The following is a 16200-nucleotide window of genomic DNA, read 5'->3' on the forward strand; positions in this document are numbered from 1 at the left end:
AGTTGGTCACTCTTCTTGATTAGAGTGAAGCTGTAAGACCAGATACAGTATGCAGTTCTGTATTTTAAAAATTCTTCTCATCACGTTGCCAGAACAAATCACTTACAAAAGCGGGAGAATGTTCTCTTTGATCAGATTTGATTTTCTGATACAGTTTGAATAATCTTTTTATACAGTATTGCGGCTTTTTTTGCTTGTTCTTACGCCTTAATGTCCTCCTGGGGTTGAAGGTTACATCACAGCTGTGTATGTATGGGAAATGTTCTATAGCATTGAGGTGTTGGATTGTCATTAGAATTGTACAAACATTTATTGTCTTATGGCTTTCTAAAACTTTAAAAAAAACAATATATCATCTCTTTGTTATAGCTTACGCTGTGCCTTTGGATCATAAGGCTAACTGACAAAACAGTTGGATCTTATTTGAAACCAGTACGTGCTTGGTAGGGAACATTATTGATAAAATATATTTTCCTTTAGATATACTTTCGAAGTAACAGAAAAAACCTGAAAGATTTCATTGCTCACCCTGTGTGAGTCTTGGAGAACCAGACTAAGGAACAAGAACAAATCCCTGTCTTCTGCAGACTTCTGTGCAGTGCTAGGGAAATGCCGTGATGCAGAAACAAGAACTGGCCGTAATTGAAGCAGGCTCCTTGGTGGGAGCTGTGACTTCTGTGTCGCTGGCTAGTTATTTGCACCATTGTAAGTACAGAACTACCATGTCTTCAGTTTTTTTAAGTAAAAGATTTTGAAATTCAGATCTGTGGTAGTGCTTGTTCTCTGAAAACTGCAATATCAATCTATCTCTGTTTTTTTTAGTGCTGATTTTTCTGAATTGGTATTGAGGGGGTAGTTTACAGATGGGATCAATAGTCTTCAAAATAATTTCACCAGTGACTTCATTAGTTCTATTCAAAATGCAGTGGTGAGGGGAGGAAAAGAAAAGAATATCACTAAAGAATAATTAGCAGAATGAAATTGAGTTAGTAGGTGTGACATCCAATTATTTTCTGCCCTGGAGATAAATATCAAGTGAAGGTTGGATATTGCAGCTTCAGTGTAGAACCTCTGCTTTTCCCAAATCAGACAGCGAGAAGTAGCCATGTTGTGTGAAAAAGGAAGATTGTGTCTCAGACCATTGTGCCTAACACCTGGCTTGGCTCAGGAGCGATTTAGTCACCATGATTGCTGCTTTAATAACAGCTTTTCTTCATAATGCTGTTAGTTTGTGTCTGGCTGTCCGGCAAGTTTGATTTCAGTAGTATTTCTGCTCTGTGCAGCAAAACTGTTCAGGGGTGGGTGTTGGTGGAGGAAGGCTGAATGCGGCATCTGTACAACAGTGCTACCATGCATGTGTGCTACAGAGGGCTTTTTGACTTGTGTGTTCCTGCCCGCCATCCCTGAGGCTGGGGTCGCTCACACCTGCTCTGCCTCGCTGGGCCTGCGGCTCTGGGCAGCTGCCTTGCGCCTCATGGTGTGACGGGTCAAATTAGTGCAGCTTTCTTAGCTGGGTTCCCCGGTCTGCTGAAGGGCTGACGAGGGCTGGAAAAGCTGGGTAGGGTTAGCCTTCAGCGGGTTGTAAGGCCCCATCCCGTGTCTTGCAGCCGAACTCACGGCTGCTGCCTGACAGCTCTTGGCGGGATTTGGTCAGCACTGTGAGCTCAACGTGGCCCATCCGCAACCTTCTGCAGTGCGCCAGGCTGCTGTAGGCAGGATTTCATCTCTGAAAGGTGAGGGCCCATTTTTCTCTTCCTTTAAAAAAGGAAAAAGCATATGTTTTAGAACCCTAGAAGGCTTTTTTCTAGCCTCTTCTGGAAATGCTGTAGCACTGCCTCAAGTTGATACTACACTTATGTTGTATGCTTCTGTTGTACTTGGCGTTTATGCAGTGTTTTTCTTGAATTTCACTGTTACCTTGGGATTTATTCATAGATTTAGTTTTTGTTAAGAAAGTGCCCAGGTATTTTTTTATTGTGAGATTACAGGTATCTTTTTTTTCCTGTCTTGTTGGTTACTTACTGCAGTCTAATTCATTCTTGGACTTCTGACAATATAAGCTCATGCTCCATTAGGGAAAACTCAACTCTCTGAGTAGTTAGCTGTCAAAAACAATGTCACAAATAAATATGTTTACTTCAATGTAAATTTGTTTATGGAAAAACTAAGTGTTACAGAAGAAAAGAGTCATTACTACTTAGCAAATGTTAAACTTTGTTAGAAATTGGATATGCTTTGTTGGAAATAGATGAAAAGTACTGTTATGAGGTTTTCATGTCTTGTGAAAACAACCTGTTTCTCCCAAACAAGTTCTTTCACTCCATATTTTTATCTTCATGTTGAACTTAACATTTTCTCCATGTGCTATTTTTCTTTAAACGTCTCCATTATGCAACTTACGTAGCTGGCCCTTTTTTGGGTGAGAGAAGCATTTTATTGATGTTTGTACAGCTGTAAGAATTTAATGATACTGTGATAAGATGCAGAAGTGTTTATATTGGCTTCTTAATGCAGTTCTTGTATTTCTTCTAATACAGCACTCCAGGCTGTGTACTTGAATTGTGTTATATTAAATGTAGATGTGTGATGCAGACAAGTGTTTTTCGGAATGAGGCTGGAGACGATGAAGCTTAGTTCACTTGATTGGAGTGTGGTACAGACATTGAGATCTGCCTAATAATGGCTCTTGGTTCCAGGCACGGAGACTGCAGAGGTGAAGAGGCCCTGATAGGGTGTTGAGAAAGCTGGCGTCCTTCATTTAAACAAAGAAAGCTTCTAGGGTAATGGAAAACGTAGCGCTTCACAAATGCAGTCTTGAAAACGTGTAGGTGCTTTAATGAAATTTAAGGAAATGGATTTCATATTTGGTTAGAGTGATGAAATTTTCAATTCCTACACTTGTCGCTTTCCATATCATTAGTTTTAGGGGTCATTAGTTTTGCTAGTAACTATATTAAGTTGTTGTTTATTTCTGAGAAATAAATGCAAATTTAAAGGAAGTAATTCTGTAGGACTTTAATAAATGTGAAGGAAGCAGCGATCCACGCTCACAGTTACTGAGCTGTTACTGTATCTGGAACTAATGCAAGCAGTCTGGTGGTGGTGGTACCTTGGAATATTTTTTCAGGCTTCTACATGTAGTTGGAATAAGCGTATAGAGCATAGGAAACTTAATGTTCACTGTTGCACAGGAAATGAGGTCACTAAAGATTTGTTCTGCTGTGCAAATGAAATTCTGTGTGTTTTCCCACCTCTATAATGTATGTATATTTTCATATGATGAACTGACTTCGTGTTGGAGGAGGGAACAGTAAGGGTCACGATGACAAAAAATAGCTCTTGGCAATGTTGATGTAGTTTTTAAATATATTTTGGATATAGAAAAAAAAGTTTATTTTACTATCTTTGTAGCTTCCTTGATTTCTTTTTTTTTTTTTTCTGGAGTGGAAGCTTGAGCAAGTGGCTTTCCAACTTCATTCTGTCTCCTGTGTTGTCCATCCCTCTATTATAGCCCCTCGCACATACAGGCATTACAATGAATTCATGCAAATTTATAGTTTTATGAAGACAGGCCTCAGAGGTAACCCAGATTCTGGTTGTAGTAAGAGAATGCTAAGTTCATGCTCTCTGATTTGTTCTATTTTTATTTCTTGACACTAGTAAGAGTAATTTCTACCTTTTTATGCTAATCAGGTACAGGGTGTATAGTGGTCTTATGGTATTAAAGCAACAACAACAAAAAACAAAACAACAAAATACCAAAAAACCAAACCCAACAAAACAAACTGATAAGAGTACCAAAATGAAGTGGTCAAGTGAAAGAGAGCTGTTTATGACACCACTACCACTGCTGCCCCCATCTCCCAAAACACCCAAGTTTCCCAACATCACAGTGGCTTTCTGGGCTCCTGCCTACACAGGGGGCATGACTTCCCCCTGTCACAGCGCAGAAGTGTATACGAAGTGAAATCCTGCAACGGTTGAGAATGTGTGAATCCTGGGGTGAGGAGGTAACCCAGCTTTGAAGAGTTGTTCTCCAAAAGGAATTTGCCTCTTTCTTTTATTTAATTTTGAAATATAAGGATATCATTACTTCTACTAAAAGGTTAAGAGATTTGTCCTGTTGACCAAATAAGCCTATAATCAGCAGAAGAACAGATTAATTCTAGTAGCTGTTAGTCTCTTACTTGGAATCAGCCTTATTAGTGACACATTTCTCCTTGTTGCCAATTGCACGTGTAGTTTCAACTCAGAAGAAATGTACGAGTTCAGGAACTAAGGAATACTTGGAACCAAGTTAAGATTATCTTTTCTCATATTTATAATATGGAGCTCTTGTAAGACTTTGTGGGCTTTCATCTGCCTTGCAATTGTTTGTTTTTAAGCATTTTTCTATGCTTAAACTATCTAGAACTATCTAGCTTGGTTCAAAGCATAGCTCTTGTATTTTGGATGTAAAATCCATACTCTTTTCCCTTATGTTCCATTTAATTAAGTTGATACAAAGCAACTGCCTTCTGTTTTTCAAAAAATTGCTAAAGCTTATAGACTTTAAATGAATTAAGGTGTAATCTTAGCTTAAAAAATGCCACTTTTACTAATAAATTGTTTCTGGACCCTAGTTTTCAATACTGTAGCTGGTTATATAAAACCTCAGTTAACTGATGTTCCTCAAAGGTTAGCCATACTTCTACAGACTAGCGAAATAGTGTTGTGCTGGGAAAAGAAATACCAGTTATTTGTCATATTTTTCACTCTTCTTCCCTAATTATAGTTAATGATTTGGTTAATCCCTAACACGTGCAGATTTTCTCTTTAAAACATAGTTAGAACGGGTGGGAAGAAAGCCTAACTGATAAGCATGCTTTGATAAAAAGGGAAAAAAACACATTGTACGCATGCGTTGTAATTTGTTTGGCTTTTTGCTGTTTTTAATATTCTGGCTGCTTATGCAATACACATCAGTTCTGGCAAGTGAGATACCTTAGACTGTCAATTTGACAAATGGTACATTTTATTTTTTAAAGCATAGTTGTAGCTTCATGCTGTCTTTGAATATTTTCTTTTCCGTAGTCTAAGATGCTCTTTTAATGTAACTTGAAATCTTCAAGCAATATTCACCAGTATTTTTGTTCAGTTTAGGTAAACTTCCCTGCAATGTTCTTATGGCTTACCTTAAGAGAAAAATCTAACTTGACAGAGCACTGCATATTTGAAAGCTTTTTGTTTTGTTCAGTTAGGTTTTAGTGTGCCCTTACAGGATTTTAAAGAAAGTCTGTCAAAATCTGGACTATCGTTTGGCTTCTCACTATGATTGATTGGTTATTGAAACACAAATAGCTGTTAAGATGGATCTTAGAGATATCTTTGCTTCAGTTGATGAGAGGAGCCTGTTGTTCTGTGGGGAATTGGTATGTAAAATCAATTGTTTTTTAAGTGTCCATATTTTGAAATGTTTTCTGTGTGTCATCAGTCCCCAGGTGCTCTCACCTTGCACATTCTGACTGTATTTATTGTAAACAGGCTACAGGCTCTGCAATGAAAAATCACTCATGGAGGTCCCAGCTTCCAGACACATGATTCTCTTGCCCAGTGGCACTTCTTGCTCTGTAATCACAATATTAAAGGAGAACAATCAAAATTCAGACAAAGCTTAGCTATCAAAGCTTAGCAAGGGAAGGAGATGTAGAAATTCAAGATAAGGTAAATGGCAGACACTGGTTAATTTAATGTGACTTTTGGAATGTCCCTGGAAACAGGAAATATATTTTAAGAGATATTTAGCCACTTAAAGCATGTAAGCACTTTTGTTTTGTCTGATGTCTCACGCTTTTAGATCCAGATGTTGGATTTTTTGCTTGTAGCGTTATAGAGAGCATATTCAGCTGGGAGACATCTCCCCGTCCCCGAAATATTTTTGTGGTTGCAATCACTTATGCAATCCTGTGCTGCAATTACAGTTCAATTGCCTTTTACCAGCACCTTCAGCAGCAGTCGATTTATGGCTGCATTTACCTGCGAGGATGCTGAGAGCACGGCCAAGTTCCTGCTGAACACCCCCTGAGCAGGGGCGGTGGTTAATGGCAGCCCAGACACCTGTTCCTGACTCGTGCCGCGCTGGATCGGAGCCTTTTGGCTTGGCTGTGGAGTGAGCTTGCCAGTGCAGACATCAAAACAACACTGTGTTCCTGCAACTGGGGGCAAAAAAAAACTTGGTGGTGTCTTAATTTTTTTATTCTAAGCTTAAATACCTGAGGCTGCTTTTTGCCTCCATTCCAGTGACTGCTGCACTCTCTGGTTTCCTGGGAATGCTGTGCTGAAGGTCCTGGGTGGGTGATGTGATGCGGATGTCTGCATTAGTAAGGATGCAGCTTACTTTGCAGCAGCAGAAGCTGTCAAAATGTTGGCTTGCAAGTACACCTAATTGTAGTCCTCATTGCTGAGATACATATATATGTATATATATGCTTATTAGTATTTAATTATAATACTTTTCCTTATCAAACTCTGAAAGCCATTAAAGTAACGTTAACAAGAAGTACTTGGGTGGTCTCATCAGTTTGCACTTTCTCCAGTTCAGCCTCCTGGTCATCAATTTCATGTGTATCTCATCATATCCATAACAGAGCTTGGGGAAACAATGTCACTAAGAGTGTTCTCAAAGTGGAAGGCCAGATAATGTTATCTGCCTATACCAGCAGCACAATGTCTTGGCTTCACAGTTTGAGCTTTTCCTATTTTTTTGGTCAGAGGACAACGTCTTTGAATTGCTAGATCCAGAATTGCTAGGTTGTTGCACCACTGGGAAATTTACAGTTACAGTGCAGGGTTTCTTTTAAAGTCCATTACATTTTTTTTCCCAAGATTTGAAGTAGTATATTCAATGTTCCATTCTGATGTGGAAACATCCTCAGTTTTAATTGCTAAGAATGTGCATGTTTGTGCTCTGTTACGTCATCTCAAATCATGTTGCACCCAGGACAAGGGTGAAAAAGAGTAATTTATCTTTTTGTAGGTGGTTTGGAAAGCTTTGCAGTCAGCCAAAATCCACTTGTGCATACCTTCATTCTGTGTGGTTTTTGGGGTGTTGGAAGAATATGGAGAAAATAGCTTTTTGGAACACCAGCAAACTTCGCTATTACAAGCCATTTCTATTTCCTCTTCTGCTGATAAGTAACCTGATGCTTTGCTGGTGATGCTCTTCCTTTCCCCTGCTGCCATACTCCCTCTAGATTGGAGTTAACACTTGCATTGAATTAAATGCTTCATTGAAGAGCATAAGCTTAAGACTCAGTGAGATAAAAATTGATTTAGGAAGACCAGCAGTGCTGTGCAGGAGGCAATTGGATTGGAGTGCTGGCGGTTAAGTCCCTTAGCGCTACATGAGAGAATAAATAGCATTTCAGAGTGGACTTTCTGGTCAGAGCCCTCCTCTAGGCCTGTGTCCTGTCTGGTAGCTGCAGAGGTTTTTCTGTTTTTCACTCGTTTAAGTAGATAAATCAATTTTTGAATAATTGGGTTAAACCTTGAAATATATGCCAAGCTCAGCAAGGAAAAAGTAAACCCTGGTTTCAAAATACATCAATAGTGCCTTAAAGGGAAGTGAAAGATCAGATTGTCATTTTTATTAAACTTGCTCACGTTTCTGTATGTACCTTGAACGTTTTAGCATTTCTCATCTGAATCCTTACTGAAGCTATGATGCTAGTTTTTAGGTTAACTCAATGCTGCATGCTGCAGAACAGATGACTTCAAAAATAAGGTAAACTGTGAAGGACTTTTTTGAATCAGGTTAATTAAACTTTGCACATTTGTTAGCGGCTTTGAAACTCATTCTTAAAACTTAGTGAGACTCTAAACTGTAGCTGTTATCCAGCAGGCACGTCTGCGTGGCGTTGAGCACGAGTTCAGCTGTGTTTATTCCAGTGACAGCACACGTGAGTGAGCCTGGAACTCTTGTAGCTCCTGAATTCATCACCTTGTTGTAGCTTTTGCTCATTAGGTTTCAGTCAGACACTTCTGTTTGGAAGAGTAGTTCTCAGAATTGAGTAATTTTGGTATGGGTAATGTTAAGGCCCTGTGGTGCTGTAGTTTTTAACTTGGGAAATTTAAACAGGCTTAACAGTAGTGCTGTAGCTGTAGCATGCCAGTCATGTTAACAGTAGCCTCAACCTGTGCATGCAATTTGTATGTGGCACACGTTCAGTGGTGGCCTTGTGCTTGGTGTCAGTAATGTAGCTGCTGTCGTGGATCTCCCCGCATTAGATGCGTGTCCGTAGGTACTTGAAGAAGAAGAGGTGCTGGTTCTTTCTGTTAAGGCTTTTTTTCAGTTGCAGGAGACTAACAGGGAATTAACGTGAACATATTTCCCCACACATGATGGGAAGGCAGACCCCCAGAGGTGGGCTCTCAGTGTCCTAGCAGATATGCAGGGGGCGTCCCAGTGGCCGCAGCTCTGCATTGCCTGCCCGACTCGGGCAGTGCAGCTCTCCTGCAGAGCCCAGCGCTGCTTCTCCAGTGCTGCTGCTTTATTTGAGGTGAAAGGACCAGACATAGACTGACCTGAGCTGTTGCAGTCTTTTCAGAGAGTTAAAGCTGTACAGTGAACCTCGTTTGCACTGAAGTTCCTTTTGGTTTTAGTGGAGTAACGTTAATAATAAAATAGAGTAATTTTAGAAATTAACTTCCTAATATTCTGCAGTTGTTAGAAATAATGCATAAAGCATAGTGGGGTACGTGGAATTTAAATAAGTCAAGTAATAAAATTTAAGGTGCTGCGTTTCCAGAGGTCATGTTAATTTCATAAGAAATTTAATATCAGAATAACTCACTGTGAAGACTGAAAAGACTTTGAAATTATTACTTGAAAAAGTTTTATTATATGTTTTCAGGGTTGCCAAGAGATTCCTTGCCATGATCAGCATAATTCAGAAATGTAAATAATGGAACATTTTTTTTTTTCCATGGCCTTTTAAATTTAGTCAGTATCTAGAGTTATAAAACAGGAGTCAGAACCTCTGGGTGGGTACTTAATTTTAAAATACATTGTCAGTGGTAACTCAGAAACAAAAAGTCTAAAAGCTTGTTTCTGATTTACGTGGCTGTGAAATTAAAAGTAGGTCTGGTTGTTCTGCCTTTTTTGCTTTAAGAAAAAAAAGCAGCGTTCTCCTAAATGGACATAATTGAATTATAACACTTGAGAAAGAGCGCAGTTTATTGACAGCTTGTGCAGATAATTATTTTAAATTGTATGATGGATTGATGGAAGTTTTTTATTTAAAAAAAAAAAGTGATTCAGGCACCAAACTCAAGATCAAGTGGCTGCTCATTTGTTCTTGCTTCTTACTTGATTAATAAGAGAGAGAGCAATTGTTCACCAAACCAATAAATCCTTGCTCTAAGTAGTCAACAAATCTTTGTTGTTGCGTTTGTGAGGGTAGTATAACCACATGATACTGGGATTTACCTGGGTCACTGTATACAGGCTGCTTTTGGTTTGATGCTGCTTTTTAGTTCTAGACTACCCAAAAAAAAAAAAAAAAAAAGAAACAAAAAAGAAGAAAAAGGAAGAGCCTGTGGTGGTGGTCCGTGGGGATGAACCGGCCATGCTAGAGCAATAGGAATGCCAGGAAATAAAACATTGATAAGATGCTTGAGAATAGGAGTGTTTGTGCCACTTGTGAGTAGACGACATCGTTCCTGTTTTCTGCGGGAGCAAAGCTTGCTTCACTGCATTTCAGAGGGTGTGCTGTGTGCTGTTGGGGACCTCAGACAGCGAGGAAGCTTGAAGCTGTGAAAAAGGACTTCAGTGACTGAAGGCTTCATCAGCACGAGGCTTAGGCTAATAGAGTGAAATTCTTTTTTTAGATAGGTTGAGTAAATGCCTTTTGAAAAAAAGTGATTTGGGCAGATGTAAAAGGAATAATGTTGGATGTCTTAAATTACAGATTTTTTTTAACTTTAATTAAAGATTTAATGAAGTTTCCTAAAACCCTTTAAGAAGAGCTCTTATGCATTTAGGTCTCAAGAAGGATTTCTCCTGATACTGTTGGTTCAATATTAATTGTGCAGCTGGTGATAGGGGAGCAATAACCTCACAGAGGATTTTGCTTTCCAGAGCAGTGGCTCAGCACAAGGTTGCACATTTGGATGTGGGGGTTTGCTGTTACTGTTTGTGTGCAGAGCAGGTCGGGGCACTGCCTCAGGGACAGCTGGTGTGGCAGGGTCCCTCGAGCTTGGTGGTGCCGGCCCCGGGCTGCAGAGCAGTCAGCTCAGCATGCTGTCCCTCTGCAGTGTGTGCCAGCAGCTGGAGCTACTCAGCAGCCGTGGGGCAAGTTGGGTTGGAAAGGGGAGGCGAGGTGTTGAGTATCGCCCTAAGCTACCTGTACTTGCACCTCTAGCCTCTTGCGATTGCTCTGCAGCACCTAAACTGTCCTGCATCTAACTCGTATATACTCAGTGCATAACTAGAAGTGCAGTTCAGTGCTAGCTCAATTTTAGATGGAACTGGAAAGGTGCGCTCTTATTTCAGCTCACTCAGTGTGATGCTTTCTTGTACACAAGAAAAGATGCGTCCGGCAACTTTCAAATAGATTTCTACATCCCAACTTTTTCCAGCTCAAAACTGCTCTCACAAGTCAGAAATACAAGTTACCATTAGGATGCAGAGGGCTTTCATGATCTTGGGTCATGAAGAGAATGTACATTTCTGTAGAGGTCCTGCTGCCAGCTGACCCCCATTATTTGTACCATACAGTGGAATGGTTGAGTTCATTTTTAACCATGTTGCCTTGAAAAGTTGGAATAGAACCTGCAATCTTAGAATACAGCACTAAGATCAGTTTTGAAACAATTTGATTAGGTAGACTGTGAATAAAAGGATTTGTGTGTGAAAGGAATTGGAAATTTCAGTTCAGTTGCTCCTATGCAAGTGTTCCCAGTGTGCTTTCTGTCTCCCATTACACTCAACATACTCTTGACAGTCTGACAGAAACACAGCTCAGCAGACAGTGAACCTGAACTAAATTTCTTCATTCTTTAAACCACTGATAAAACAGTGGTTATGAAAATAATAAGCTGGCAACAGTGATTGAAAACACAGCATTCAAAATTGCAAATGCTTAGCAGCTGTGAACTCCTGTGAATTCTGTTGAACTGCTTTTTTCAGACTTCAGCAGGGCCTTTCACTGGGTGCTGCTGTTAGCTGACAGTGCTGTCCCTACAGTTTGTGGTCCTTATATTCCGTTGTGCAAAGTTTCACTAAAATTCAGTTGTTAAGTTTTGCAATTGCAATTCTTATAGTAAAGAAGTTATTTTTCGAGCTTCAGTTTCGCTCTAGCAAACAGAGCGTAGTACCTTCTGCAATAGTGACATTAAAAAGTCACTTTTAGTATGAAATTGTTTGAACCTGGCAAATTCTTGTAGCTCTATGACCCAGGCACATTGTTTTTAAAACTGAAATCTTGAGGATTAACTTGTCGTCAAATGATGATCAGAGCTGAACGGAGAAAGGTGAAGCTGAAGCAGAGCCCCTTCTCAAGAATAAGAAATTAACGCGTGGCAGTTGACTTCAATCTAAGTAGAGAATTTCTGGGGATCGTTACATTTCCCAGAAGGCAAAGTCAATTTACCTTTGGCTTGTGCCTTAATGTATCAGGGACAAGTAGTAATTTTGCAGACAGACAGGTCCCTGGAGGGCCTATATTCTTAACTTTATAAAAGTTCTAATTATTCTATTTGTAAGTGCTAACTTAAATAAGTTGTGCATATAATTTAATTGCAATGTGAACATCCTAGATTAATCTAAATGAAGCAATTAAGTCACACAAATATTGATTCAGAAAGCAGAATTAGGAAAATCTTAAAGCATGAGATGAAGAGTTTCACGTGCTGAAATACTTTTGTGGAAAGTGTCCTGTTACTGCACGATTCACCAGTCCTGCAGTTGTGCTACGTTTTTCCTCCTGAGGCTGCACCAGCAGTGACTTGCTTAACAGGGCCTCAGTCTGACAGAACTGTCAGGGGATGATAGTGCTAAGCTAAGTGATGCTCGTCATTATCGAAAATGGTGCCCCGGGAAGGCATTCAGACACCTTACGGTGCTGCTGACAGCTGGATGGATGGCTGGATGGAGACTCTGATCCCCCAAGTCCAGGGGCAAAAGTTTGGACGGTGAGGTGGAAGCTGAGGCAAGCGGCGATGTTGTGGTTTCGGGCCTGTAATGTCGGCACTGCTGCGGGCCCCTGAGGAAAGCTGGCCTATGTGGGGACATGTGGTTCTGCCTTAACCCTTGCTCCATGCAAAGCGTGTTTGCTGGGTAATGTGCCGTACCAGAATGGCTGAGGAGAGAGATCAAATACAGCCAGTGTGTGCCTTTTGCGGGATTTCCTTAAGCTGTTCTCCTTAGGTTAAAAGTGGTGTTGGAGATGCTTTCCTGCAGCGCACTCTGTGTAACTGCTTCCCAGGGGAGCAGGCGCTGTAAGGAGGTTTAATCAACAGCTTTGCCATGGCAAGTGACTTAAAAACAGAGTCCTAAACGAAGAATGAGTGGTGGCTGCTTGGGCATGTCCAAAAGAGAAGGAATTTCCAAAATCTCTACAAATGAAATGTTAAGGAAGCAGCCACCCTTTAAGAGGGTTCTCCCTGTCACTATTCAAGGAAGAAGACTGTAACTGTGTGTTGAATTAAAAAAAAAAAAAAAAAAAAGTAAAATGCATTTTTCAGTTTAGTCTGCATTTGGGGATGTTGATACTTTCTTTGACACTCTTAATATTACTAAATAGGGGTTACATACAATTCTTGATGATTCTTTGTTTCAGTCATGTTATAAATCATCAACACATTTAGAAATAGTGAATTCTTTTGGGAGACTTGATTGCTTTTAAAACGCACGTTGGTTAGCACTGCAGTTACAAGGTAAGAAGAAAAGAGCAAAACTTAATGAGCATGCTCGGGCTGCTGCTTCAGCATGACAGATCTCCCTTCCGTCGCGCTTACTGATTTCCTGTTGGAACAGGTAGACTTCCAAACAGTAAAACAACTGGAAAATGCTTCTTCCCATGGATAAACTCTGTATAACTTTAGTGTATCTAAAGTGAATTTAACATGTATTATGTATCTTAATACTTCTGGTGCAAAAGCATTTTTGAAATGGACTTCAGTGGACTAAGTGCACAGTTCTATAGGTTCCCTACAACCGAAGTAGTTGGGGCCAGCGGTCTCTAGCAGCAAGTTCTTTGTATTATGAACACAGTTCTAACATCAGTTATTATTAGAACAAAGAAGCCTGGCCAAGTGTTCAGTGCAGTGCTAGCAAAATTTTATTCCTGAAAAAAAAAAAGTGATATAAACTGGAGCTCTTTAATGTAAGATGGGAACTAGCCAACTAGGCAAGGGAAGCCACAAATACCAGTATTCAGTTAAGTATCTCCCCCCAAAACAAAAACAAACCCATGCAACTAACAAACAAAAACCTGCCCCCACAACTGCCCTTATGCCTAAGTTGTATGTCAGTTTAGGTGTATAACTAAAAGCTGTTTTCCATCAGGAGGTACAGGGAGCTGTTCAACAAATGTCACTCAGTAGAAGTAAATGTATTTTTAATCGTGGACGCCAGTTTCCCTCACAACACTTCAACAAACTATTCTGTTGGTGGAAATAGTTACACGCGTCCTCTCTGCCTTGCCTTGTTCTGCCATCCAATTACTAATCACGGGTTCACTAAATGGAACCTCTTAAAATAGCTATTGAATTGCCCGGTAACATGTCTCCACAGTCTGACTGAGATGGCTGCTGTGTGAAGCCGTGCTCAATTGTTTTATTTACAGCCTTTGGAGAGCCTTCTCTGGTTCCTCTGAACTTTGCCAGCAACCCTACTGAAATAAATTATCTTGGAGCTGTTTTTCAGTAACTCTGCAGTTCAGGCAGTGACCTGAGCAATCAAAAAGGAAGTTATATTTAGTTTTATTTAACAGATTTGTATGTTCGTTTTCAGGCTTGTTTGGAGTTACATATGCATAGCAACTTGTTTGATAAAATTCCAAATTTCACAATTGTCGTATAGAAGAAGCACAGGATGTAAAGAAAAGCTAAAAATTATGGTTAAAGAAGATGAACCTGATTTTGCTCCTGCCCTTTCGGAGTCAGGGAACACGTTAGTATACTAATGGTGTGTAGTCACAGTCATCATGGGTCCATTATGGCAGATTACCGCTTTTTTTTCTAAGGGCTTCAGTTATGCTCTTGAGTATCTGGAATTTAGGCAGATAAAACTGTTATTTCTCACAAATGGATCAGATGCTTGACAATCAGTTAAAACTTAATTGACGTGGGGGATATGGAGAGTGAACGTGGCAGAACTCCAGATTTTTACTGCTGTTAACTTATTCTGCGATTCCTGATGAGCATCTGAGACGATGAGCCCCCAGAAGGAGCCGGCTGCTGATGCAGGCACGAGATAAACTCCTTGCCTTTAGGGAGCTGGAGCAAGCCACCCTAGGGCACAGTCCATGGTAAAGCCAAAAATTTACTTGCTTCAAGGAGTTTCCTGGTAGCCTTAGGGAAGGTATTAATAGAACCTCTCAGGCTTAACCTTTTTATAAGTCTGTAATGCAGTCTTTTATTCATTCTTTAAAGTCAGGAATTTTAAGCAGATTAACACGGACACTAACACAGTCCAGCGCAAATCAAGATTTATGGTGGTGTTAGTGTCCAGTTAATTCTAAAGTAAAAGTTGCTTGTTTTGGTAAAATATGCATTAAATCTCAACAGTAATTTCAGTCAAATATTTGTCCTTACATTTTGGGGAGGGGTGATGACAGTATAACTTTCTCTTGATTTTTAGCATTATGAAAATCCTAAAGGTTTTCAATGAACATTCTGTTTTTTACAATTCAAAAATGACAAATTGACTATTTGATCTGCACTGTGTTTGAACGATGTTTTAGTCTCTGAGGGGTTCTTGGAGTGTGCAGAGGTGCAGAAGAGGGGACGTCAGCGTGGTGAACAGAAATGCAAAGACTAGCACATAGCAGTGAGAGAAGGGAACACAGTTGCAAGATGCCACAAACTGTTGGGCAAGAAATTGCTGAATGATATGTTGAAGGGGATATGGATGTATGTGTGTGTTTATTTTTTATTTTTGTTTACTGAAGCAAACTGCTGTTCTCACACAAGAGGCAAGGCACAGGACTTGTGGAGACATACAAATAGGAACAGAAATTGAGAACTGTAGCAGGCCAGAAATGATCTCAAATAAAAATGATGATCATAAATGAAGGGATAATGGTTTATTGAATGACACAATCTTTTTTTTTCATTTTCCCCTATTCTGGTGGTGAGGAAGGGCAAGACTAAATTTATGGTGCTTTTTGAGCGATACACAACTAGCGAATTGCAAATCCCTTCTGCATAAGATGATTATTTCAGGGTTTGTTTTCTGCAGCGTTTGGTTTGGTTTGGTTTGTCTTTGCAGTCCAAACCCAACCAGAGTGTGAGAAGGTTTTAGCAAATAAAGATTGCTCTTGGTAGTGACTCTGTCCTTCAGAAAACTTGAGGAAACAAATGATTGTGTGTCTTCCCTTATTTCTCCTGAGTATGTTCTACCCGTTAGATTTTGCTGTACAGCAGATCTAAGCAGACATTTTACTTCCGTTAGTGATGTATATTCTTTATCTTAACAAATAAGAATTCTCTTAAAATATCAGATATGATGCGAAATAAATACTGACATTTTAATCAATGTATGATGATAAATGTTTCTCAGGCTAAGCAGAAACACATACTTCCTAAACTTCCTAAAGCACTTGGAAATTTTTCTGTTACCTTCAACTTTGTATGGTGACAAGCAGTAGTTTAGCTAAGACACGTGATCTTGGAAGGGGAAAAGGTTGCAAGCCTTGTCTGTTGCTGTCTTTCTGGGGTCCCCAAAAAAGGAGATGATAAAGTATGGAAGGACTTGTATCTCTCTGGCAGGTAAGAGTAAATGATCATCTGGAGGAAGCTACCTGTATCCTTCAGGAGCTAAATATGGATGATTAAAAGGAAAATTATATTCTGGTTTACACTACTGAAGACTATGGAAAATTAAATTTAAATGGAGAATTTGAGTTAAAATGTCACAACTAAATGTGTGGAACCAGGCTATGAAGATTTTATGGGGGACTTCTTCTATAATTGGCCCTAGAGAACATGGTCAGTGAT

At 39.8% G+C, this 16200-nt stretch overlaps 1 protein-coding gene across 8 annotated transcripts in view; it reads left to right on the plus strand.

Moving 5' to 3' along the window:
- PARD3B (par-3 family cell polarity regulator beta) overlaps positions 1 to 16200 on the plus strand; it is a 536941-nt gene that overhangs the window by 197146 nt on the left and 323595 nt on the right. The window lies entirely within an intron of this gene.

The sequence above is a fragment of the Anser anser genome (genome assembly GCF_964211835.1).
Source record: "Anser anser genome assembly, chromosome: 6".
In the NCBI taxonomy this organism is placed as follows: Eukaryota; Metazoa; Chordata; class Aves; order Anseriformes; family Anatidae; genus Anser; species Anser anser.